This window comes from Sapajus apella, unplaced genomic scaffold, assembly GCF_009761245.1.
Source record: "Sapajus apella isolate SASKATOON/1434 unplaced genomic scaffold, GSC_monkey_1.0 scaffold47, whole genome shotgun sequence".
Classification (NCBI taxonomy): domain Eukaryota; kingdom Metazoa; phylum Chordata; class Mammalia; order Primates; family Cebidae; genus Sapajus; species Sapajus apella.
The window spans coordinates 5,436,470-5,461,884 of NW_022436987.1; the positions used below are offsets into that span (position 1 = coordinate 5,436,470).

The 25,415-nt window shown below is 36.2% G+C and overlaps 1 protein-coding gene and 2 long non-coding RNA genes across 4 annotated transcripts in view; 2 read left to right on the forward strand and 1 right to left on the reverse strand.

The window, feature by feature from the left end:
* SBF2 (SET binding factor 2) overlaps positions 1-25,415 on the reverse strand; it is a 479,501-nt gene that overhangs the window by 310,337 nt on the left and 143,749 nt on the right. The window lies entirely within an intron of this gene.
* On the forward strand, positions 1,466-3,768 carry LOC116525250. Its single transcript, XR_004257636.1, has 2 exons — positions 1,466-1,555; positions 3,736-3,768. It is a non-coding gene; the product is annotated as an uncharacterized LOC116525250 (long non-coding RNA).
* On the forward strand, positions 9,312-17,346 carry LOC116525251. The gene is made up of 3 exons (XR_004257637.1): positions 9,312-9,397; positions 13,893-13,896; positions 17,315-17,346. It is a non-coding gene; the product is annotated as an uncharacterized LOC116525251 (long non-coding RNA).

A 25,415-nucleotide genomic window follows, 5' to 3' on the forward strand; every position in this document is an offset into this window, starting at 1 on the left:
TGTCAAAGAAATAAACTATGTCCTAGAGAATGAGAACCCCTTACTTGACATATTAAACCAGAAGTTGGAGGGCAAACAGAGAAGGCTAAAACTTGATAATCTCATGGCCTGTGCCACCAGACAGGTAAGAATCTCAATCTGACCCTTATCTTAGGTTATGATTTTGGTAAGTTACCTAATTTCTCTAAACTTTAGCTTTTATTCAACACAAAATATATCATTCCTGTCAAGATTAAATGATATCATGCATGTAAATTGGTTAACATACTGCCTCAGACATTATAAGTAATTAATAAACACTGTTACAGAATTCTGACCAGTCACACAATCAGTATTCAAGTAATCAGTAACATCTTCACTACTACTGCTAGTGCTATATTAGAGAATAGTAGGTAGTTGATATGGTTTGGTTCTGTGTCCCCACCCAAATCATATGTTGAATTGTTATCCCAAGAGTTGGAGGTGACGCTTGGTGAAAGGTGATTGGATCATGGGGACAGATTTCCCCCTTGCTGTTCTTATGATAGTGAATGAGTTATCACAAGATCTGGTAGTTTAAAAGCATGTAGCATTTTCCCCTTAATTTGTTGTCTCTCCTGCTACCATGTGAAAACATACTTGCTTCCCCTTCACCCTTCTGCCATGATTGTAGTTTCCTGAGGTCTCTCCACCATGCCTCCTGTACAGCCAGTCTGTAGAAATGTGAGTCAATCAAACCTCTTTTCTTTATAAATTACCGGTCTCAAGTAGTTCTTTATAGCAATGTGAGAAAAGACTAATATAGTAATTGATGAATGGAACAAAGGACACCTCTAGCCTGAGACAGAATGGATGGGATAGTAGAAGACACAGAAGACCATTTCTGGCAGGTTTATTTATTTATTTTTTTTCTGTGAAATGGCAAATTAGAAGCTTTGTTACCATAACTTACCCACTTAGAAATAGCAAAATAGTGTGTACAGATTCACATGGTGAACTTTTATCCAAGAAGGAACATGGGAGCTCAACATAAAAGCAAAACAACCTTTGAATAGTTTGAAAAATACAGTGGGTAGTAACCTGCACTGTGGATCTGGTGAACAACTATGAGTGAATCTCCCGTATATGACAGGGGAGAGAGTATCTTACAATACATATTTCCACTGAGGAACCAGGCAATCTAGGCCACCGGGGTGCTCTGTGACCCTACTGAGAGCTGGATCTGACTTGAAAAACAAGAGGGAGACTGTGAGAAGGAACAGCAGTGGGAAGTGCTCCATATGCACTCCCATCGCCCGGCACTGATAGAAGGACATTCCCGATCCTAAGGGGGCTGCATGAAAACCAGCCAGCCAGCACAGGTGGCAGACACTGGTTTGGAGAATCTCCAGACGAGGATTTGTGATCCAGTCTCTAGGGTGACAGGAGCCCCCATGGCCAGAACTGAGAGGTGAGCATATGTGGGCTCCAGCTATGGGTACAGGAGCTGGGCACCATCCCTCTGTAGGATGAGACCAGGAAGGGTATGGCCTGGGGGCCATGTTTTTTGTCTCAGGCAGGGAGCTTTGAGACCTGGGTGATTTCGCAATCTGAAGAAAGACTGCTTATAACTTGGCTGGCCATTTCAGCTTACTACTGGCAGCAGGTCATGGGAGGGAGCCCTACCAAGCTGAAAGTGTGGATGTCAGGCAGATCCCACTACTGCCTGCTAGGCTGTGGATCCCAAACTACCCTTTGTCCCTGTATTGGCTTTCTGACATAGCACAAGTTGTTCTGCTCCTCCCTTGAGCATTGCCCCAGGGGCCTGGGAATTGCTGTTGCCCCGGGGGCCTGAGAATTGCTTTCTGATCCTTGTTGGGGATGGCACTTGTGCTTGGTGTTGGGGATGCCAGAGCATGGGACTGTCCAGCCTAGCCTCACTTGGCTTTGCCCCCATCAACCTGCATCTGAGGCAGAGCATGGGTACAGGGCCCCTGAGTGTTCCACAGTCCAGCTGATCACCTAAGACATCGGAGTGCTTACAGTTAACAAAGGTCAAGCGTACTGCCACCACTTCAGCTGGACCTCACGTGCAGGCACCATCTACTGGCTGGTAGGTCAATCTGCAGAGCTTATTACATTATCTGCTGATAAAATTGCATAGGGTTTGAAAAACAGACAAGCTTTACGTGACCTCTACTACCAACATCACACCCTGGCTACTCAGAAGGCCTTGAACCCACTTGCTCAACCTTACATTATAACTACAACTAGCATTTGAGAAATCCACCAAACTGAGGCTATTTATAACCAAGGAAATCATACATAGTCTATACCACTAAATGCACCCAGAAGCAAAGCCAAACAACCCTACTCAACATACATCACAGATGCATCCTGAAGAAGAAAAAAAATGTTACATTTCAGTAAAAGTAAATTCAAAATAAGAAGAAGCAACTGTTTTCCCATGTGCAAAGGGATCAGTGCAATAATACTGGAAATACTTAAAAAAAAAAAAAAAACAAGGTGCCATGACACCTCAAAGAAATGAGGGAATGTGTTCTCTTTCCAGGTCCACAAGGGGGTGTAGTTTTAAGGGCAAGAACTTAACCAGGGCCATGCCTCTCTCCCACCTCTCTCCATCTGGGAGATTTAACGGTTCCTGTTTTAATTTTCGTGGGCACGGGAACAATCAAAAGTCAATCACTCCAGCGGAAGTTTCAAGGAACTCCTTTCATTGGCCAGGAATCTGGAGAAGGTGGGGATTCCTCCCAGGTTAAAAGTCCCCTTCTTCTTCACCCCTTTGGATTCTGTGTTTAAACCCCCTTCCACGAACTCTCTCGTGGAAGCTGTAACCTTCTCTCTCCTGGATTTCCCCTTTGGAGTCTCCTTCCACACACACACTCTCTCTCTCATGTGGAAGTTTTCTCTCTTCTTCTCCTTTTTTCTTTCTCTACCTAAATAAATTCACTTTTTGCAAAAACACTGTTTGGGGTCTGGTATTTACTTTGCAAGTGCACCTGGTCCCCCCTCTCATTCTTGAAGGAGTAGGAGACCAAGAACCTTGGAGAAACATCCTCTCAGGGGAGCTGAGGACTGCCCTGAACCCCAAATGAAACACAGTAATTCTATAGCTATGGAGCCTAACAAAAAAGAAATCTCTCAACAATATATAAGAGAAATCTAAAAACTAACACAAAGAAATTAGAAAATAAATTCAGTATATAACCGAAAAATCTGCAAAGATATATACAACTACGTCACTGTCTACATCTACAGGATATGACTGAGAAATTCACCAAGGATATCTATATCCATCCATCTATAAAACTATCTATCTATATATCTATAAAACCAAACTGAATCTATCAATCAATCAAACCAAACTGAACTTTTGGAAATGAAAAACTTATTGAAGAAATTACAAAATACAGTTGAAAGTTCTGACAATAGACTAGACCAAATGGAAGAAAGAATCTCAGAAACAGAAGAGGGGTCTTTCAAATTAATCCAGTCAGACAAAAGATTTTTTAAAAAAGGATTTAAAAAATGAACAAAGTATTTGAGAAGTATGGAACTATGAAAACCAGACTGAACCTACAAATCATAGGTATTCCTGAGGGAAAAAAAAGAAAAAAGAAAAAAGTTTGGAAAACTAATTTGAGGAAACAGTTAAGGAAAACGTCCTTACTCTAGCAAAAGATCTAGACATCCAAATACAAGAGGCCCAATGAACTCTAGAAAATACATTGCAAGAAGAACCTCACCATGACACAGTCATCAAAACGTCTGTGGTTAACATTAAAGGGGGAAAAATCCTAAAATCAGCAAAAGCATCTAGTCACCTATAAAGGAAATCTCAACACACTAACAGCAGACTTCTCAGCAGAAAACTTACAAGCCAAGAGACTGAGATTCTATTTTCAAAGTGTTTAAAGAAAAAAAAAATGTCAACCCAAAATTTCGTATCCTGCTAGAATAAGCCAAGGAGTAATAAAGTCTTTCCCAGATAAGAAAATGCTGATGGAATTCATCACCACTAGACCAGTCCTATAAGAAACACTCAAAGAAGTTTTTAACATGGAAACAAAAGGTTGACACTCTCTATCCTAATAACAAACAAAAGTATAAATCTCATAGGTCATATAAAACAACTACACATATGAGAAAGACAAATAAAGCATATGACAATGTGACAAAACCCTACTAAACCTAAAAAGAGAAAAAAGGAATCCCAAAGGCAAGTAGAGAATAGTTAACATTATCACAGAAACAAAACCTTACATATCAGTATGACTCTTTAAAATAAATTGATTAACTGCTCCACTTAAAAAATAAAGATTGCTGGAATGAATTTAAAAACAGATCCAACTATATTCCAATTAGGAGAAATTTGCCTTACTCGTAGACACATATAGACTGAAAGTAAAGGAGTAAAAAACCATATTCCATGCAAACAAAAATCAAAAGCAAGCAGAAATAACTATACTTAGATAAAACAGACATCAATAACAGTTAAAAAAAAAAGATCTTTATATAATAAAACAATTCACCAAGAAAATATAACAATCCTAAATATATATGTACCTAACACAGGAGCACCCAGATTAATAAAACAAACATTACTAAACCTAAGAAAAAAATATAAATAGCAATACAATACTAGTGGGGGACTTCAGTACCCCACTGACAGCACTAGACAGATCATGACAGAAAATTAAAGTGGATTTTAGACCAAATGGACCTAATAGACATTTATAGAACATTCTATACAAGGAATGTATCATCACATGGAACATTGTCCAAGACAGTACATGTGTAAGGTCACAAAAGAAGTCTCAGTACATTTTAAAAAAAAAAAAAGCACCTCAAAATCAATCCAAGTATCTTCTTGGAATAAGACTAGAAATCAATTCTGAGAGGAACTTTCAAAACTATACAAACATATGGAAATTAAGGAACATGCTCCTGTATAATCTATGGAGTCAACAATGAAATTAAGGCAGAAATTTAAAACAAAAATTGAAAAGAATGAAAACAGACACAACATATTAAAAACCTCTGGGATACAGCAAAAACAGTGCTAGGAGAGAATTTTCTAACATTAAATACCTCCATTAAAAGACAGAAATATTGCAAATTAACAACCTAACACTATATCTCAAGGAACTAGAAAACCAAGAACAAATCAAACTCAAAGCTAGAAGAAGAAAAGAAATAACAAAGATTCAAGCAAACATAGACAAATTGAGACCAAAAAATACAACACAAAGGATCAATCAAAAATAAAATAGTTGATACTTGGAAAATATAAACAAAATTGATAGAACACTAGACTAACCAAGAAAAGAGGAGAGAAGATTCAAATAAACACAATCAGAAAAGAAAAAGGAGACACTACAATGGATACCACAGAAATATAAAAGAATATCAGATACTACTATGAGCAGCTCTGCACTCACAAACTAGAAAACCAAGAGGAAATGGCTAAGTTCCTGGAAACATACAACCTCCCAAGACAGAACCAGAAAGAAACAGAAATTATGAAAAGACTAATAAAGAGTAGTGATTGAACTAGTAATAAAAAATCAACCATCAACAAAAAAGTTCAGGACCACATGAATTCACTGCCAAATTCTATCAGTTGTACAAAGAATAGCTGGTACCAGACCTACTAAAACTGTTCCAAAAATTAATGCGGAGAGAAGCTTCCCTAACTCATTCTATGATGCCAGTATTACCTGTTATCAAAGCACAGCAAATACACAACAATAACAAAAAAGAAAACTACATATCAATATCTCTGTTGAACATAGACACAAAAATCCTTGATAGAATACCAGAAAACTGAATTCAACAGCACGTCAAAAAAATAATGCATCATGATCAAAGCAGGTTTTTTCAGGGATGCAAGAATGGCTCAACATATGCAAATCAATAATGTGATTCAATAAACATAAAACAAAAACCATATGATCATCTCAATAGATGTAAAAAAATCATTTGATAAAATTCAGCATCACTTTATATTAAAAATCTTCAACAAAATAGGTACAGAAGGGACATATTTCAACATAATAAAAGCCATATAAAACAAACCCATGGTTAACATAATACTGAAGGGGGAAAAAGATAAAAATATTTCCTCTAAGAGGTGGGACAAGACAAGGATGCCCACTATCACCACTCCTATTCAACATAGTACTAGAAGTCCTAGCCAGAGTAACCAGGCAAGAGAAATAAACAAAAGGCATCCAAATTGGAAAAGAATAATTCAAATGATCTCTGCTGACAATATGATCTTATACCTAGAAAATCCTAAAGACTCCTCCAAAAGACTCCTGTATTTGATAAATGAATTCATTAAAGTTTCAGCATACAAATTGACATACAAAAATCAGCACCATTTCTATACACCAATAACTACCAAGCTGAGAGCCAAATCAAGAAGTCAATCACATTTACAGCTGCTATCAAAACCAAAACAACAACAAAATCCTAGGAATAAAGTTAACCAAAGGGGTGAAAGATCTCTACAAGGACAACTATAAAACACTGACTTTAAAAAAATGCAGATGACACAAACAAATGTCAAAACATCCCACATCATGGATTGGAAGAATCAATATCATTAAAACAATGATGCTGATGAAAGTAGTCTATAGATTCAATGCAATTCCTATCCAAATACCAACATCATTTTTTCACAGGATTAAAAAAAATAATCCTAAAATTAATATGGAGCCAAAGGAGAGCCAAAATAGCCAAAGCAATCCTGACAAAAAGAACAAAGTTGGATGCCCCATAGTAGGCGACTTCAAATTACAGAAGGCTATAATAATCAAAACAGCACAGTACTAATGTAAAAATAGACACAGATCAATGGAACATAACAGAGAACAAAATAAAGCCGCATGCCTACAGACAACTGATTTCTGACAAAGTCAACAAATACATACAATGGGGAAAGGACACCTTAATCAATAAATGGTGCTAGGAAAATTGGAGTACCATATGCAGAAGAACAAAATTGAACCTATATCTCTCACTGTATGCAAAAATTAACCCAAGATGGATTAAAGGCTTAAATGTAAGACCTGCAACTAGAAAAAATATCAGAAGAAAACCTAGGAAAAACTCTTCTGGACATTTACCTAGGCAAAGAATTCATGACTAAACCCTCAAAAGCAAATGCAACAAAGGCAAAAATGGCTGGCCATGGTGGCTCACACCTGGAATCCCAGCATCTCTGGAAGTCAATGCAGTAGGACTTCTTGAGGCCACGAGTTCAAGACTAGCCCAGGCAATACAGTGAAACCACATCTCTATAAAACACACACAGACAAATAAATGTGAATTAATTTAACTAAAAAGCTTATGCCCAGCAAAAGAAGCAATCAACAAAGTGAACAATCTGCAAAATGGCAGAAAATATTTGCAAAGTATGCATCCAACAAGGGACTAATATACAGAATCTATACGGAATTCAAACTAAGAGCAAAACAAAAAATTAACCCTAGTAAAAAGTATGCAAAGATGTTTGTTTGCCTATGTAATAAACCTGCACATCCTGCACATGTACCCTGGAACTTTTGGGAAAAAAAATGGTGCAAAGGACATGAGCAGACATTATTCAGAAGATGACATACAAATGACCAACAAGCATAGGAAAAATGCTCAAGATCAGTAAAAATCAGAGAAATACAAGCTAAAGCCACAATGAGGTATCATCTTATACCAGTCTGAATGGCTACTATTAAAAAGTCAAAAAATTACAGATGTTGGTGAGGATGCAAAGAAAAGAGAATGCTTATACACTATTGGTGGGAATGTAAATTAGCACAACCTCTATGGAAAACAGTATGAAGATATCTCAAAGAACTAAAAATGGAACTACCATTAGATCCAGCAGTCCTACTACTGGGTATCTACCAAAAGGAAAATAAGTTATGACATCAAAAAGATGCCTGCACTTGTGTATGTTTATTGTAGCACTATTCACAATAGCAAAGATATGAAACCAAACTAAGTGCCCATTAACATATGACTGGATAAAGAAAACGTGGTAGGTATATATAACGGAATACTATTCAGCAATAAAAAAAGAATGAAATCATGTATTTTGCAGCAACATGGATGGAACTGGAGGCTGCTATCCTAAGTGAAATAACTCAGAAACAGAATCAAATGCCATATGTACTCACTTATAAGTGGGTGCTAAAAATGTGTTCACATGAATGAGAGAGTGGAATGATACATGTAATGGAGACTCAGATGACGTGGTTTGGTGGGGGTAGCATGGTAAAAATTTGGTTAATCGGTACAATATATATTAGTTGGATGATGGGTACCCTAAAAGCCTTGACATGACTTTACGCATATAAAATAAAATCATACATGTATTCCATAAATCCGTAAAAAACAAAACAGAAAAGACTAGTAGGATGTTGAGGTAGAGACAAATATCTATGGGAAATTCCCAGATTAAGAAACAATTTGAAATTATTTTCTCTTCATGCTGACTTCAAATGTCCAGTTTCTTGATTCATTTTTCTTTTGTTCTCAAAAACTTTTAGCAATTATTGTTTCTTCACTGTTTCTTTTAGTCCCTTTCTCTCAAACTCATATTACATGAATATTAGAGCCTTTCAATCTACCTTATATGTCTTTTAGCTGTGGTAAATTACATTGTTTTTTTCTAACTCTGTACTGAGTTTCTGGTAAATGTATCACAACTATCCGGAATTCTCTCCTCAACTCTATCTAGAGAAGAGTTTATTTCATGTACTGATTTATACTTACTTCAACAATTTTTAAGTTTTCTATTTGAGTTCTCTTCATACATACATTTATCTCCTGCTTTTGTTTTTATAGTTTTCTGTTCATTTTTATTTGACGTTTTGTCTGCATTTGTCTTTTTGAATATTTGGTATGAACATATTTTAAGGTTTTTGCTATTTCTATAAATTAATTTCATTATTCAGTAAATTTACGTTCTGACTTTTCTTCTTCTGGTTGTAATACTTAGCAGTAGATTCCTCCATATGATTTTGAATATTGTTTTACTGGCTAATTTTGAGTGGAAGATGCTTTTCTGCTGTTGTTTTCTCTCACTTCCTTCTCCCTGCTCATACCTGTCTGTCCTTATCTTTCATCTTGACCCTTCCATCCCTAGTCAAAAATAATTCTTCTAGAATTCAGTAATTCTACCACAAGTTATATTGTACATATGGAATACTCTTTCATAGACACATTTGATACTTTGGTTGCATTTCTAATAGATTAATAGGTATGTCAGCTATCCTCCCCTCACACACCCCCTCCCTGTATCCTCGGGCAAGCAGTTAAAAGATGTAAGCAGAGGTTGGCACACATGTGCACATGTGCATGCATGTGTGTGTACGTTCTAACCTGCCTTCTTAGAGACAAGTGCTGATGTGTTATTAAAAACTGTCATTTCTATTTAAGATCTATCATCAACAGGCCTGGGTATTTAACTAAGTTCCTTTTTTCTTCTTCAAACCATTTATGTTTAATTATTGGCAATTTAGCTGTTTATGTTGCTTGTGAACTTGGCTTTGCCTTTTTTTTTTTTTTTTTAATCTTTTCATATGTTTTATATGTCCTGGCCATGTTTTTGGTGTACAATCAGTGATTGATGGTTCACTATCATGCCATCCTGATTTGAAGACAGGTTCCTAAGTCAGTAGATTTTAGTATAAATATACCTGGCATAACTCTTACTGATTCTAAGTGAACAAGGAAAGGCAAGGAAAAGTCAGGATTATAAATCTAATGTAATTCACTTACTGGTCCCCCACAGTAAATAATATATAAGTGATTGCTTTATTGATAGAATTTGCTTGGCTTCATTCTGAATTTTGTAAGTTCTCCATGAATTTCTGCCCCCAAGTTTTCTAAGCACTACAGTACAATCAGAGGAGCACTATTAGCCCAGAAGTCTAAAGTCCTGGGGCCTAGGTGGGTGAATCTGAGCATTTTCATATTTCAATTTCCTCCTTTATAAAAGAGGTATAATGTCTACATTCACCTTATCATGGAGTTGTTGTGGACACTGCAGAGATAACAGAGTGAAATTCAACAGTTTTACTAGCTTTTGTTTGGAAAGAGATATATTGCTAGGTCTAGGGAAATAAAAATTGAAGCATAGCCCTTTGGTTATTTATAATACTGTGGTCCAGATCACCTGTTTTATTTTCAGTTGTAACAATGCAATGTGGACTATGATAAACACTAAACTCTAGGTATAAAGAATGAATTAAGACCACCCTGCAAAAAGAGCAATTTATACTGAGGAAATGAGAAAACCTGCCTTAATAGCCAATCTTTGATCTAAAGCCCTGTGAAAATGCCAAGATGCTATGTAAATCTAAGATGTGCTATTATTTTATTTTATATATCAAAGTTTTCTCGTGAGTGAATCTGATTGGAGACATTTGGTCATTGTGTCTTGTCTTTTTTGTTCACTGTGTAGGTTGGACCTTGTACTTAAATCTTCCTTCTTCTGGGTCCTGATGCTTGGCACACTCTTGTAGTATGGCAGTCAATCATTCTTTCATCTGTGACAACTAATTTTGATGCGGATTTTGAAAAGTTTGTCATTGTATGTTTTACTTTTTACAATGTAATTATTGAAAATTTTCTCCTCCAGGCTGCTTTTCAATCTGATGTTCCAAGGAAACACCCATTTTGCTATTATCCAGATACATTTAGACAGAGCCACTGCAGTAGAACATTGTGTTCTATTTGCTTTAATTTTTTTTCAAGAGACAAAGATAAACAGTTTAAACAGATAACCATCTCTGGTTGCTGATTCTAACAATAATATTTAGCAGCCAGTGAATATTCTGCAAGTGCCTTTCTCAGAAAGGCTGCATTAAGTAAACAAGCAGCAAATATTCCAAATGACTGATAGATAATAGAAGTTAAATTTAGTGAGCTAACTGCCCATATCAGGCTAAAACATTGTTTTTCTGTTATGGTAAATACTACTCATCTTGTTTAGACAGGTTTTATCAAAAACTGTGTTAGTATTTCATACCAAACATATTTTTATGAAGCTCATGAGGGCTAAAACTAACAAATTTTGAGCTGCTTGAGTCATATTTCATTAGTTTTCTTTAGATGTATTTTTTTATTTATTTCCAAATCACAAGTTACACTGTGTCCTATGTTTTATGGAACAATAGTGAGTGTAGCATATTCCAATCAGTCGGTATTTTCAGTAAAATCTGGGTTGTTTTTGCCATTGAAATCTCAGCCATGAATTTAATTGGTATTTTGAAACTTATTTTCATTTGATTCCTGGCTGCCAAAGAATGATTTTGTTACAGGTGTTTTTTGAGATTTATGTACTTAACATGTGGTAGGTTGTATATCAGATATGACTGTAATTTGAAGCATCAAAGTGTCATTTCCTTTGCAAACTTAAAAAAAAATTTTTGGGGGTTTTTTCCAGTCTCACTCCGTTGCCCAGGCTGGAGTGCAGTAGCCTGATCTTGGCTCACTGCAGCATTGACCTCCCGTGCTCAGGTGATCCTCCCACCTCTGCCTCCTGAGTAGCTGGGACTTTAGGCGCACACCATCATTCGCAGCTAACTTTTTTGTATTTTTTGTAACGATGAGATTTTGCCATGTTGCCGGAGCTGGTCTCGAACTCCTGGACTCAAGAATCCAACCACCTCAGCCTCCCAAAGTGTTTGGGTTACAGGCATGTGCCACTGTGCCCAGCCCTTCACAAACTTTATAGCATGAGTAGTTTAAGAGATGTAGCCATTCCACAGAAAAGATAGTTACTATACACTCTATCCACAGCATCTTCAACTGTTTATTATTGCTATAAAGCAACACCGGACGCTAGGAAATTTATAAAGAAAACAGATTTATTTAGCTCATGGTTCTACAGGCTGGAATGTTCAAGAGTAGCCATCTGGTGAGAGCCTCAGGCTGCTTCTACTCAAGGTAGGTGAAGGGAAGCCAACATGTGCAGAGTCTACATCGCGAGAGAGAAAGCAGAAAAGTGAAGGGGAGGTGCCTGACTCTTTATAACAACCAGCTCTCGCTGGAACTTATAGAGTGAGAATTCACTCACCTACCTACCCACCACAGGAAGGCATTAATCTATTTTTGAGGAGGCGTAACCAATGATCCAAACATTTTCCATTAGGCCCTCACCTTCGACATTGGGATCAAATTTTAGCATGAGGCTTGGGTAGGCGAAACATCCAAACTATGGCAGTCAGAATAATAACAAACACCAAAAAGTAAACTTCCACAGTGCAAGGATTTTATCTTTCTCACTGTATTTTCAGATCCTTAAACAGGCCTTAGCACATAGTGGCTGTTCAATAAACTAACTGAAATAATTATCATAAGCCCCTGGATCATAATGAGTATTCCCACTGCTTCTATAAATACTGGCACATAGAAGCTGGGTCCTGTCCTCCTTCAAAAGATGATCTTAAAAAAATGTATAAATTTAGTGGGTCCAAGTATAGTCTTGATACAAGGATACACTGCATAGTGGTGAAATCTGTACTTTTAGTGTAACATACATCACCTGAGTAGTGGACATTGAACCCATAAAGTAATTTCTCATCCTTTAAACCCCTCCCACCTCTCAAGTCTTCAATATCTATGAGTCCACACTGTATGTCCATATACACACCTTGAGGTACAGTAAAAATATGGCATTAGATTAATCTTATGAAACTACCATCATGTATGCAGCCTGTTGCTGACTGGAATGTCGTTATGCAGAGCATGACTATGCTTCTTTGGCCTAAACAACTTACATGCCAACAAAAGTTTCACTGTTTCTTGATTTTGTGTCTTTCAAAATGTTTCTTCTAGAACGCCTCTCTCATTTTCGAACTATTAATCAAAATAGTATAAATGATTCAAGCAATGGCTCATTCTCCCTCTCTGTATTCCTTGACTTACCTTAATTAAAATAACTCTATTACATCCATGGATATCCAGAATATTTTATTTAATACCTCTTACAAACAAATATTATATGTACACAGGGCAGTTTGGTACCCAAAAAAACCTTGGAAATGAAAGAAATAAAGCTGTTCTCTAAATTAAAATTTTAAACATTAATATATATTTCAATAAACTGTCATCTTTTCAAAAATTTCTGGTCCACAAGCCAGACCAACACATAACGAGTGGCATTTACTTAAAAATATATTCTCAAGAGAATTATATTAAGTAGAAAGGAGGTGGGAAGAAATGAGGAATATTCAAATACTAAACAATAAAAACTCAGTGAGTACACCAAGTCACAGCAGTATTGTTCACAAAAGCCAAAAGTGGAAACAACCAAAATGTCCATCAATAGATAAATGGATAAACAAAATGTGGTATAAGCACACAATGAAATTTATTTAGTCTTATGATGGCTGAAAATTCTGATACATGCCACAACCTGGATGAGCCTGGAAGACACTGTGCTAAGTGAAATAAGCCAGACACAAAACAATAAATATTGGATGATTCCATTTATACATGGTACTTACAAAAGTCAAATTCCTAGAGAGAATGGATGATTGGGGAAATGTAAAGTTATTATTTAATGGGTCCAGCTTCTGTATGGGTTGATTAAAAAGTCCTGAGGATGGATAGCAGTGCTGGTTGCATAAAAATAAGAATATACTTAATTCTAATGAACTATAAACTTTAAAATGGTATATTTTATGTTATATATATTTTAACACAATTATATCTACAAACTTAGTGAAGGAAGAGTTGACAGGTCACACCCAAACAATGACCCAGGTACAGATGACCCATGTCCACTTAATAGATATAACTTTACTGTGAAAAATGAGCACATAAAACGATTAGAACCTGGTACAACTAAACAATAAAAAAAAAAAATGCCTCTCTTCCTAAGTTCCAAGTGTTAGGCCAGTATGCTCAACAAAATGCAATTCCTTTTTTACTCTTCAATTTCCAGCTGCAGAGGCTATGAACAAGGAGCTTCTAACATAAAACCTAACTTGTAATATTGCAATTCTCACACATCAAAATCCAAGAAAATGGTATATGAGAAATAATTATTGAAAACTCGTCAGCACACCTTCTAGGTATTGATATAGCTACGAAGTATCACAGAATACCTACTATACTCAAGATACTATGCTAATAAATTAAGTACAATGAAATATAATGCTATTCTCACTGTCTGGGAATACAATGCAGTTTGGGACTAGATAGGTAAGCATTAAAAGCTATATACAATACAAAGCAATATATACAAGGTTCAAAATGAGTGGCACAAACAACAGATCTTAAAAGACCTAAGACAAGAAAAAAACCTCCAGAACAGACATGATACAAACTTTCCTATAAACTTGCCTATAGATTTCAAGAAATATCAGTTCTCTACTTGGTTACTGTCCTTCTCCACAGGATGTCTTCCCTAATTATTCTAGCCTCTATATGTCATTTGCTGTACTCTATGCTGTAATCTGTTTTCAATTTCTTATAAGTTGGCTTGTCACCATAACAACTGAGCTAACAGAAAGTATCTACATTAGTTAGCATAATTCTGTACATAAAGAATGTGCTCCATAAAGACTCAATGAACTGAAATGAATGCTTCTGTTATAAGATCTCAGGAATGTTGCCCCATTTACATAATAAAGCAAACAATTACTAGTTAATGTTTGCAATACAGATAATTTTGGGGATGAAGAGGCTATATAGAGTAGGAACTATATCTCATGATTTATCCCACTCCAAAAAGTATTAGCATTATGGATATGGCAGGCATTCAACAATTACTAGCTGCCTTTATTTTGGGACAATTCTATACTTTCTCCGTAACTCAGTACATACTTTTGTGGTTTTCTGCACAAGGAGATATATTAAAGAAAGCATGAAATGATCTAAAACCAAGACAATTGTCAGTTACAATGAAATGTTAGTTCTTGGTAGACTTCTAGGGAGTTTTTGGGTTTTGCTTCCCTGATTTCTCTTACCTGGAAGAGGTCCAGAAGATATCAGTACAATTTGGATTATCAAGTAAAAGTTTGGCTGAATTTATTTGTACCATAAAATGTAATAACTATAATCTGATTTTTAAGAAATTTAAAATAATTAAAACTTCAAGACTACCAAAGATAATCAAACTCACCTACAAAGGAAAAATAATGCAAAATATGATCTGAAGACAATAGAGAAAATAACGCCTCCAATTACTTATAAAGGCAGAGCAAAAGGAAAATTAGTAATTTTGAGAGAGAAATTAAAGTAAGTCCCAAAGGAAGAGTAAGGGTCTAAGGACCTAAAAAGAGCCCTCATTTGGCAATCAAAATGATTACTAATACCCTAATTTTTTTCTTTTTTTTTTTTGCCCTAATTTTTTTATTGGAGATAATGTACACATGATTTTAATTTTTTCTAGAAAATGGGTAATTTTTATTGCTATACTTTTAAAACATTTTACTCTAAAAAGAAGGACTCTAATCTAAGGCCTAAGTTGTAATTTTTGCAGCTTATATATGGCTGTGTTTAGCTGAAGAATGAAACGACAAGTGAAAAGCTTCGACTGCCTAAGACAGAATCTGATTTTCCCATGCAATTATCAGAAAACAGTATATCATTAATCATTTGTGCTACCATGTAATCATATAACTCCACTAAACCATTTATCACAGATCTGTTTTCTCTAACACTCTAGAACTAGAAATTAATTCTGGCAGATCTGAGTCAACTTGCTATCTGCACAGAAGCCATAATTTCTATTGGTGATAGGAATAAAGGAGGGTACAAATTAGAGGAAAAGAACATCCATTAATGCTTAAAATAAAGGGATGACACATACAAATGCATTTAAATTCAACAGTTAACTAACAGAGCTTGACCAGTACCAATGTGAAAGAGACAGAGAACATCATGAATGTAATGTAAGCAATTTTACTTGATATTCCTCTAAGATTATATTCTAGAATGAGCGTAAGATTCAAAATAAAAGCATGCTATCCACAGTGTATTGCAATTTAGGAATGCCTTTTAGGAAAGAAAAAAGAAAACATTTACACTGTGTATGATTCAAGTATTGAAGTCACAATTCCTAATTTTCTTTTTCTTTCTTTCTCTTTCTTTCTTTGTTTTTTTGAGACAGGGTCTTGCTCTGTTACCCAGGCTGGAGTGTAGTGGTGTGATCCCTGCTTACTGCAACCTCCTCCTCCTGGGTTCAAGCAATTCTCCTGCCTCAGCCTCCTGAGTTGCTAAGACTACAAGTGAATGCCACCATGTCTGGCTAATTTTTGTATTTTCAGTAGAGTCGCTTTTGCCATGTTGGCCAGGCTGGTCTCAAACTCCTGGCCTCAAGTGATCTGCCCACCTAGGCCTCCCAAAGTGCTGGGATTATAGGTATGATCCACTGTGCCCAGCCTACAATTCATAAATTTTAATAAACATAAACTCCAAATATACTAAGTTTCATCCAGTAGTCTGCTGGAAAAAAACCCATTTCTTCCAGCATTCAAACAGTAAGCTGCTTTAGATATGATTAATTTCATATTACCTCTGTAATTATGCAGATAATTTACCAATTTCTTAGGACAACCTTAGTACTACAAGATTTTTTTCCTTATGCATTATCTTTAGAACCCAGTTATCACATATGATGCGCACATATGTACTAAAAAGCTATACATGATACTTAACATATGCTAAATACTTATCTAGTTTTATTTCTCAAAGCAATAAATAACAGATATGTAACTTTTACTCTCCCACAAAGTTGTGATTATTTGTTTGAAAAATAGTAACTTTTAAAGTATGTTCTCTTTTTCTAAATATTGAAAGGTTATCCCCAAATACCTTTGTGTACAGTAAATATCAACTTGCGATATTTTGTAGCAGAGTGAAATCTTGAAAAACTGTAGGAAGATAAGTAAATAATACCAATATTCTTGTCACAAATAAATCACAAACTACATACAGCAGTTAAATAGACACAATGAAGTTTAGACAATGCTATTCAGTAATGGTCACATGGCATAAATATTAAAAAGCATTAAAAGGTACAAACAAGGACATTTGGTAAAGAATAAAATTTGGAAGGTACTTCTCAGAATTTCCTAAAAGTTCCTATATTACCTTTTTATTCAAAACAAGGCCTAGAATTTCCCACTTTCATTTGTAATCGTTTTCAACATATAGGCATTTAACAATTAAACTCAACTGCCTAAAAAGGTTGTGCATGAGTCTATGAGTATGTGACTACATACATTAAAATTTTTTTTTCCATACTACAAATACATACAGTTTTTTCTTTTTCTTTTTCTTTTTTAGAGACGGAGTTTCACTCTTGTAGCCCAGGTTGGAGTGCAATGGTGTGATCTCAGCTCACTGCAACCTCCGCCTCCCTGGTTCAAGTTATTCTCCTGCCTCAGCCTCTCGAGTAGTTGGGTTTACAGGCGCCTGCCATGACGCCTGACTAATTTTGTATTTTTTTTTAGTAGAGATGGGGTTTCACCATGTTGGCCAGGCTGGTCTTGAATTCCCGACCTCAGGTGATCTGCTCGCGTTGGCTTCCTCAAAGTGCTTGGATTACAGGCATGAGCCACCACGCCCGGCCCAAATACATACGGATTGTATCTGTATAAATACCATATGATTTTTGGGTTGTACTAATGGGAGTAGGGTATCATTGACAAACCTTCTTCGACTCATGGACCATTAAAAAAACAAAAAAGGAATCCTACACAATCACATTTTTAAACAACATAGCTTATGGCCAGCTGAGAAAAAAAGAGAAAAGGAACCATCAAAACCATTAAATATATATAAATACACACACACACACACACACACACACACACACACACACACACACACACATTTTAAGAGACAGGGACTTGCTGTATGTCTCCTAGGCTGGAGTGCAGTGATGTAATTAATCACAGTTAACTATAACCTCAAACTCCTACCTTGGCTTTCTGAGTAGCTGGGACTATACAGGCATGCACCACCATGCCCAGCTAATTTTTTTTTTTTTTTGTACAGACGAGGTCTTGCTATGTTGCCCAGGCTGTCTCTAGCTGCTGGCCTCAAACAATCCTCACACTTCGGCCTCCCAAAGTGCTGGGTCTTTTAGAGACATAAGCCACAGTGTCCAGCCTATGTTTGGTTTTTAAGTAGTACAATAATATCACCTTCAAGTTACTGTAAGCATATAAATGGTAAGAAAATATTATTAACAATGATGTAATAGGATTTAGTTTGACTCAGCAATAAAATGACAATTCCTGACTTAAGACTGGAGGGCTAAACATGTGCAGAGAATGCAAGATATCACTTGCACACAAACTTAAGATACACAACACAGAAACAGTTTAATGAGAACAGATTTAAACACACAATTCAGCACTTTCAACAGCCAACTATGACAGTATTAAACATTTCTTCCCCAAATAAAAAGAAATATCATTGAATTCCACAAGCTTATTGTTTTAAAAAATCAGCTGCTGCTAGATGTAATATGCCACAGAATAAGAAAATCAAAGCACGTGGTATGTTTGATGAGTCATGTTCCAAAGAAAACAGTCAATTTTTTAAAGGTTTAAAAGAAAGTTGCATGAAGATAAGAAGAGGATTCAAGTTCTTGTCTCAGAGAACAAACTAATGACCACACATACTGATTTTACTCACACATTATCTGATTCTATACTTAAAGAACCTTATATTACACAGTTAAGTGAAATGTCCCAAATAAAACAGCCATATAGAGTCTCAGAGCAGGGGGAAAAGGAAGTATGCTAACATCAGAAGCACATACCTAAACAAATAAATGTTATATTCAACCTGCCATTGCTAAGTTTCTTTAACTAAGTGACTATTCAAAAGTAAGCTGAACCAGGAGCCATAATCAGTGAACTATTTCAAAAGTAAACTGAACCAGGAGCCATAAAATGTCCTAACAGCTAGTAAATACAAATAAACCATGCCACACTGACTCAACACAAAGGAGACCTTCATAGACAAATCTCTCCATATTTTAAAAATATTTGGCTAAATAGATGTTAGCGGTTTTCTAAAACAAGATAATTGTATTTTTCTGCATGTCAGCTAGTTTATCATCAAGTTTTAGGTATGGTTTACAAAGTTTTAAAATAAAAACCACCTACATATTAATACACAATACAGGCAATTCAAGATTTTGCTCTGATTGATATATAAGATTCTGTATATTACAAAATAAAATATTTTCCCTAGAAATACATATTTTTAACTATCTGATTAACCTTATAAGTCAATGTTCTGTTAAAAAAAAAAAAAAAAAAGCAATGAAATGAGCCAAAAGGTCTTACTTATCTCTATTACTTTATCAGGAATCAGTTATTTAAATCTAAATTCCTTGCTCTCTGTTACACAAGGCATTAAACAATATTGCTATCATAACAACACTTTTAAAAAGCCTTATGAAACTGAGAACAAAGTAATTATGCAAGTAAAGATAACAGAACTGCTCAAGATCTGGAACAAAGTATTCACAAAATCTCAAACAAGGGATAAGTCTTTTAAAAGTATTACTTTTCTGCTAATGTCAAAAAGCATGACAATAGTAAATTTGTGACAATAATAATGAACTTTATCACCTTGCAATGAATCATTACTTTTTCTCATAAAAAGGGAAAAAATTATTTTATAAAGTACAAAATAATTTGCTTTCCGAAATATAGCGTTAATGATTCATTTTTTTTCTGACACCACTACGGGCAGCAACAACAGAAAATAAGAGAAAGCTGGACATGTATATAAAGGATGAATAAAGAAGAAATAAACCAACACATTTACAGTATTCAGTCACTATGGCTCTCTCCAGAACTTACTATTTTGATTGCTATCCTCTAAATGTCCCCTAAAATTCATGTGTTAAAATTTTATCAACAATGTAATAGTATTAAGAGGTAAGGCCTTTAGTAGATGATTAAGTCATGAGAACAGAACCCTGATGAATGGAATTAGCAACCTTAAAAAGGGGCTTGAGGAAATGAGTTCACCCCATCTGTCGCTTTCGCCATTTGAGAACACAGCATTCTCTCCTCCAGAGGATGCAGCAACAAGGAACTATCTTGAAAACAGAGAATAAGCCATCACCAGACAACAAACTTTCTGGAACCTTTAAGCATGGACTTCCCAGCTTTGAGAGCTGTGAAGAAATAAATATCCATTCTTGATAAATCATTGTCTATAGTATTTTGTTATAAAAGCACAAAAGGGCTGACACATTGACCCAATTTGGTTCTAGATTAAACAGGTAAAAACAAGGCAGTAAAACAATATCACTCTCCAGGCAAGTGCCTGTTTACTCAGGCAGAGACCACAAAACAAAACAAACAAACAAACAAAAATTTTAAATATTCCAAAACACATTTTTTTAAGAAAAAGTTATTAGAAAGGAAATCCTCAAAAATCTGGCATCAAGATGTAGAAATAGGAAATGTCAGCCATCATCCTCCTACAGAAACAATTTTGTCAACCACCCACAGGTGGGCGTAGCTTTATGGGAGCCCAAAGTCCAGCAGATATGGTCAGCACCCCATTAGGAAAAAAACTTAAATAAACAGATACATTAAAAAGGGTAAGAACAATTTGACTGTACCTATTTCTTCATCCCTCCCCTAAAGCAGTACAGCGCAGTGCCAAGAGAGATCCAGTCAGCCTTGGATCTGTCCCACAAAGGAAACTTTGACGATTGTGACATTAGAACAAAGGGAAATAACTTTCAGGACTCTGACAGAGAGCTGAAATGATCATGAATGTCAAGCAGAATAGGAACTAACTGACTGGACTGAACTAATAGAAAACGGAAGTAATCTTTTTTTTGACTTTTTGCTTAAAACATTTATGATCCTTTTCGTTTTCCAGAGCCAAGAAAACTTTTCTTTTGAGCTACTTAAAACTTTTAACCGTTGAGTGAAACATAATCCGGTGAACAAAATTTGGAGCATGTTTGCTTCTCTCTACCTGATTTATCCAGAATATGGAAACTATCTGAGTATTCTCAACTTATGGCAGTATAGTTATTTGCATAAGTACAATAAGTGTTTTCTTTTGTAACAGGATGCCACTAGAGAAACTAGTTATTTTACCAAGGCTTTGACTGGAATAGAGTGCTTTCCTTTAAGGAATCAAACTTGACTTACAGCACCAATCAAAGCCCCTTGGAAAAACTGCTTTCATACCTTGTCTACACAGTCCCTGTGCAGCATTCCTGACCTATGGTGAGTAAAGAATGTCACTTTCTGACAGGCCCAGGAGCCCCGAGTTACCTGGGGACCTCAGGAGGAGAGGAATTTATCCAGCTCATAGGTATCTGAGGGTACAAATCCATGGTTGGGCATGGCTTTTAAAAAAGTCTTGTCTGAGATTCCCCAGGGAACAGGATTCCATCAAAATCTAAGTAGAAAGTGATTATTCTTGCTGCGTTTTATGCAAATAATAAGGCCAAGTATAATAAGACTAGTTTGTTTTGCAAACAAATCAGTCCTATCATGATTTATGTTTAATAAAAATGGGTACTAGAAAGAGAACAATTATGTTTAAAAAAAATAGTATACCTGTTTTTAGCTGTTCTTGAGTTTTCCTGCAGTTTGGACTAATTCCTCAATTCTCGGCAGGCTACCAATCCCCAGACTAATTATTTCAAATCTTTACTTTTAAAACTGAGAATTGCACCCCATATCCTAGCACTCATTATTTACCTTATAGTACACTGTTCCCTTAAATGCAGTACTAAAACTACAGATAACAATACTAACTCCTTTGTCATGCAAGCCTTAGAACCCCAGCCAGGCCTGTGTGAATACACTCAGACAGTGGCAAAGCAGCTCCACTCCCTGGCCTTGGGTTAACACCTACCCCCATTACGCCCCTGGTCAACAGGAAGAAGTTAGAGCAGTATTCACCCTTTTTTCATTTTCATTGACCAACACCTTAGTTTAAGGAGATACAAACCTCAGAGGTAGGAATTGAAACCACCACTGCAAAATAATATAACAGACAGTGAAAGAGATCTGACTTAACCAACTCCATTTTGTTTCTAACCTCTAAGCTGTCCTTGTTTATTCCTAAGCATAGGCTGAACTAACTTTGTGAGGAACTTAGTTTATAGTTTAAAACAAAGGCGAGAAACAGCCCTTTTCTAAAACAAACCCCTTTTGCTGGGGGATTAGACTGCTTTTGTAGAACTAACAAATTAGTCAAAATATTGCAAATTATGGTTTAGGATTCATGCAGCTGGAGGCTACAAGATTCTGAACTTCCACAAATTTCTCTTGGGGATAAAACCACTATTGTAAAACCTATCAGTGCTTGAGATATTTTGCAGACCCTACACTCAATGGATCCACTGGCACCACCCAAATAGATAAACTGGGTCATCTGATCTTGTGGTCCCCACCCAGGAACTGACTCAGTGCAAGAAGACAGCTTCTATTCCCTGTAATTTCATCTCTGACCTGACCAATCCGCACTCCTGGCTCACTGGCTTCCCCCTACCACCAAGCTGTCCTTTAAAACTCTGATCTCTGAATGTCTGGGAGACTGATTTGAGAAACAATAAAACTTCAGACTCCTGTGGGGGGGAAAATAAAGGAAACTGAAAGAGTAGACATTGCAATACTTACAACTGACAAAACAGACATTAAGTCAAAAACTTTAACAATAAAAAAAGAAATTCACTACCTAATAATAAAGGTCAATTCATCAAGAGAATATAACAATTTAAAAGACATGGCCAGGCGCGGTGGCTCACGCCTGTAATCCCAACACTTTGGAAGGCAGAGGTGGGTGGATCACGAGGTCAAGAGATCGAGACCATCCTGGTCAACATGGTGAAACCCCGTCTCTACTAAAAATACAAAAAATTAGCTGGGCATGGTGGCGTGTGCCTGTAATCCCAGCTACTCAGGAGGCTGAGTCAGGAGAATTGCCTGAACCCAGGAGGCGGAGGTTGCGGTGAGCCGAGATTGCGCCATTGCACTCCAGCCTGGGTAACAAGAGTGGGAGGGTAAGGTGGGCAAATCACTTGAGGTCAGCAGTTCAGAACCAGCTTGGCCAACATGGGAAACCCTGTCTCTACTAAAACTACAAAAATCGGTCAGGTGTGGTAGCTGCCACCAGTAATCCCAGCTACTCGGGAGGCTGAGGCAGGAGAATCACCTGAACCCAGGAGGCGGAAGTTGTAGTGAGCTGAGATTGTGCCACTGTACTCCAGCCGGGGCAACAGAGTAAGACTCCATCTCAAAAAAAAAAATTATATATATATATATACATATATATGCATCTAACACCAAAGCACCTAAATATAAAGCAAATATTAACAAATTTGAAGAAAGAAATAGAAAGCAACACTATAATATCAGGAGACTTCAATAGCCCTTTTTTCAACAATGAATATATCATTCAGACAAAATATCAACACGCAAATAATGATCTTGAACTACACTTTAGACCAAACAGACCCAAAGATACATATAGAACATTCTATCCAATAGCACCAGAATACACATTCTTCTCAAGAACACATAGAGCTTTCTCTGGGATATATCATATGTTGGCCCATAAAAATAAGTCTTAACAAATTCCAAAGACTGAAATCATATCAAGTGTCTTTTATAACCACAATGGTTTGTTGAGTGTTTTTTTTTTTTGTTTTGTTTGTTTTTTTTTTGTTTTTGAGATGTAGTCTTGATCTGTCTCCCAGGCGACAGTGCAGTTACATGATCTCAGCTCACTGCAACCTCTGCCACCTGGGTTCAAGCAATTCTCCGCCTCAGTCTCCCTAGTAGCTGGAATTACAGGTGTGCACCACCACACCTGGCTGGTTTTTGTATTTTCAGTAGAGATTGGGGATTCACTATGTTGGCCAGGTTGGTCTCAAACTCCTGACCTCAAGTGATCCACCTGCCTTGGCCTCCCAAAGTGCTGGGATCACAGGTGTGAGCTATCGCGCCTGGCTTGTTGAGTGTTTTTATCATGAAAGGGTGTGGGGTTTTGTAAAAGGCTTTTTCTGTATTATGTGGGATGAGCATGTATTTTTTTTTTCCTTTACTCATTCAATATGGTGTATTACATGATCAATTTTTTTCTAATGTTGAACCATCCTTACAGGACTAAATACCACTTGGTTGTGGCATACAATCTTTTAACATACATCTAAATTTGATTTGCCAGCATTTTCTTGGATATTTTTACATCCATGTTCATACAGGATATTAGTATATAGTTTTCTTATCCTACAGTGTCTTTGTCTGGCATTGGTATCACGGTAATGTTAGCATCATAGAAAGAGTTAGGAAATGTTCCTTCTTCTTCAATATAGGCATGATTCACTTAACAAAGGGGACACATTCTGAAAAATGCATTGTTAGGTGGTTTTATCACTGTGCAAACATCACAGGGTATACTTATACAAACCTAGAGGATAAAGCCCACTATACAATCCTAGGCTATGATATAGCCTATTGCTCCTAGACTATAAATCTCTACAGAATGTTATTGTACTGAATACTATATGCAACTGAATAAAATAAGTATTTGTGTATCTAAGCATACTTAAACATATTAAAGGTAATGTATTATGCTATAACATTATGACAGCCATGACATCACTAGGCAACAGGAATTTTTCAGCTCCAGTATTATCCTATGGGACTACCATCATATAAATGGTCCATCATTGACTGAAAAGCATTAAATAGTGCATGACTGCATTCTGAAAAAGTCTAACAAGGATTGTGATACCGTTTGGCTGTGTCCCCACCCAAATCTCATCTTGAATTGTAGCTCCCATAATTCCGACATGTTGTGAGTGGAACCCAGTGGGAGATAACTTGAATCATGGGGGCCGTTTTCCCCATACTGTTCTTGTGTTACTGAATAAGTCTCATGAGATCTGATGGTTTTATAAGAGAAAACTTCTTTCACTTGGTTCTCATTCCCTCTTTGCCTGCCACCACATAGGATGTGCCTTTCACCTTCCACTATGATTGTGAAGCCTTGCCAGCCATGTGGAAATGTGAGGCCACTAAAACTCTTTTTCTTTGTAAATTACTCAGTGTCACATATGTTTTTATCAGCAGCGTAAAAACAGTCTGGTGTACAGATTGGTATTAATTCTTCTTCAAATGTTTGGTAGATTTTACCAGTTAAGTCTTTAACTTCAGGGCTTTTTTGTTTTCACAAGACTTTTGATTACAATCTCTTACTAGTTATAAATGTTTTCAAATGTTCTATTTCTTCATGATTTAGTCTTGGTAGGTTGTGTTTCTAGGACTTTGTATATTTCATCTAGGTTACCCAATTTGTTGGTGTATAATTGTCCATAGTATTCTCTTATGATCTTTTTTATTTTTGCAGAATCAGTAGTAATGTTCCCACTTTCATGTCAGATTTTAGCAATTTGAGTC